Consider the following 3,077-nt stretch of genomic DNA (forward strand, 5'->3'; position numbering starts at 1 on the left):
GTGTCCGACTCTTAGCGACCCCATGGACTGCAGCCTACCAGGGTCCTCCATCCATGGGATTTTCCAGGCAAGAGTACTGGAGTGGGTTGCCTTTGCCTTCCCTGTCTTTAGTTTGACCAGCATTTAAAATGTAGGAGATTTCTCATTCAGAAATATATTTATTTCTGATTTCTTTTGGGAAAAAAAAAAAAAAGAGAGAGGGAGATCAGAAGATCTGGCTACCCTGGAGTAGCACTTCTTCAAAGCAATTGTTTTTTAGATAGGGACATTCTTGCTAGTCCTTGTTACTCATTACTGGAGACCACCTTCCATCTCAACTCCTACAGACATGGAAGAATGTGTCCCTCACACATCCTCCAGAGCAGAAGCAATCACCCCAGTGGCATCACCATGGATAATTCACATCTGTCTCTGCCATAGACTTCTTCCAAGCCCCATACTCATTTTTAAACGTAGAATTCCTATCAGTTTGTCCTTCCTTCTTTGCTTCCTTCCATCAAGCAAATAGGCAGTAGGATATAAAGAAGATACCTACTTCATCCTTTGGGGAGTTGGTGGATGAACTCGTCGTGGAAGCCATCTGCTGTGAACTATGACTAGAGCATATGCAGAAAATTATAGCATTTAGCAGATCATGGAGGGAGGTGGGATGATAGTTAGGGAAGTATTTCTAAAGCAAACAGTGCTTGGTTTGATCAATTCAGACCAAAATGGGATAGGAGGAGGGTAGAGAATGGCTTTTATTCCAAGAGGATTGACAGGAGTCAGAAACCTAAGGACCCAATCTGCCTCCTTCCTTTGTTGTACCTATACACATCTGCTATGTGTGGGCCACTCACTGTGCTAGTGGTGACCAAGACTGACACGGTCCTGTGAAACTTAGAATTGCGAGGAGCCTGGGCAACCAAGTGGATGGAGGAGTCATCTGCTGAGATGAGACGAACGTGGGAGCAGGTTTGGCTTTCGAAGATGAGAGTGCAGTTTTGGACATTGAGTTTGAGGCGCCTATAGAAGAAAGTAGGGAAAACCACTAGACCATTCAGGTATGACCTAAATAAAATCCCTTATGATTATACAGTGGAAGTGAGAAATAGATTTAAGGGACTACATCTGATAGATAGAGTGCCTGATGAACTATGGAATGAGGTTCGTGACATTGTACAGGAAACAGGGATCAAGACCATCCCCATGGAACAGAAATGCAAAAAAGCAAAATGGCTGTCTGGGGAGGCCTTACAAATAGCTGTGAAAAGAAGAGAAGTGAAAAGCAAAGGAGAACAGGAAAGATATAAACATCTGACTGCAGAGTTCCAAAGAATAGCATGAAGAGATAAGAAAGCCTTCTTCAGCAATCAATGCAAAGAAATAGAGGAAAACAACAGAATGGGAAAGACTAGAGATCTCTTCAGGAAAATCAGAGATACCAAAGGAACATTTCATGCAAAGATGTGCTCGATAAAGGACAGAAATGGTATGGACCTAAGGGAAGCAGAAGATATTAAGAAGAGGTGGCAAGAATACACAGAAGAACTGTACAAAAAAGATCTTCACGACCAAGATAATCACAATGGTGTGATTACCAACCTAGAGCCAGACATCCTGGAATGTGAAGTCAAGTGGGCCTTAGAATGCATCACTACGAACAAAGCTAGTGGAGGTGATAGAATTCCAGTTGAGCTATTCCAAATCCTGAAAGATGATGCTGTGAAAGTGCTGCACTCAATATGTCAGCAAATTTGGAAAACTCAGCAGTGGCCACAGGACTGGAAAAGGTCAGTTTTCATCCCAATCCCAAAGAAAGGCAATGCCAAAGAATGCTCAAACTACTGCACAATTGCACCCACCTCACACACTAGTAAAGTAATGCTCAAAATTCTCCAAGTCAGGCTTCAATAATATGTGAACTGTAAACTTCCAGATGTTCAAGCTGGATTTAGAAAAGACAGAGGAACTAGAAATCAAATTGCCAGCATCCGCTGGATCCTCAAAAAAGTAAGAGAATTCCAGAAAAACATCTATTTCTGCTTTATTGACTATGCTAAAGCCTTTGACTGTGTGGATCACAATAAACTGTGGAAAATTCTGAAAGAGATGGAAATACCAGACCACCTGACCTGCCTCTTGAGAAATCTGTATGCAGGTCAGGAAGCAACAGTTAGAACTGGGCACGGAACAACAGACTGGATCTAAATCAGGAAAGGAGTACGTCAAGGCTGTATATTGTTACCCTGCTTATTTAACTTATATGCAGAGTACATCATGAGAAATACTGGGCTGGAAGAAGCACAAGCTGGAATCAAGATTGCTGGGAGAAAAATCAGTAACCTCAGATATGCAGATGACACCACCCTTATGGCAGAAAGCAAAGAAGAACTAAAGAGTCTCGTGATGAAAGTGAAAGAGGAGAGTGAAAAAGTTGGCTTAAAACTCAACATTCAGAAAACTAAGTTCATGGCATCTGGTCCCATCACTTCATGGCAAATAGATGGGAAAGCAATGGAAACAGTGACAGACTTTATTTTTTTTTCCGGGGGTGGGGAGGGGGGCGCCAAAATCACTGCAGATGGTGATTGCAGCCATGAAATTAAAAGACGCTTACTCCTTGGAAGGAAGATTATGACCAACCTAGACAGCATATTCAAAAGCAAAAACATTACTTTGCCAACAAAGGTCCGTCTAGTCATGGCTATGGTTTTTCCAGTAGTCGTGTATGGATGTGAGAGTTGGACTATAAAGAAAGCCAAACACTGAAGAATTGATGCTTTTAAACTGTGGTATTGGAGAAGACTCTTGAGGGTCTCTTGGACTGCAAGGAGATCCAACCAGTCCATCCTAAAAGAAATCAGTCCTGAATATTCATTGGAAGGACTGATGTTGAAGCTGAAACTCCAATACTCTGGCCACCTGATGGGAAGAGCCAACTCATTGGAAAAGACCCTGATGCTGGGAAAGGTTGAGGGTGAGAGTAGAAGGGGAAACAGAGGATGAGATAGTTTGATGGCATCACTAACTCAATAGACATGAGTTTGAGCAAACTCTGGGAGATAGTGAAGGACAGGGAAGCCTGGTGTGCTGCA

Source organism: Bison bison, unplaced genomic scaffold (genome assembly GCF_000754665.1).
Source record: "Bison bison bison isolate TAMUID 2011002044 unplaced genomic scaffold, Bison_UMD1.0 scf7180017864378, whole genome shotgun sequence".
In the NCBI taxonomy this organism is placed as follows: domain Eukaryota; kingdom Metazoa; phylum Chordata; class Mammalia; order Artiodactyla; family Bovidae; genus Bison; species Bison bison.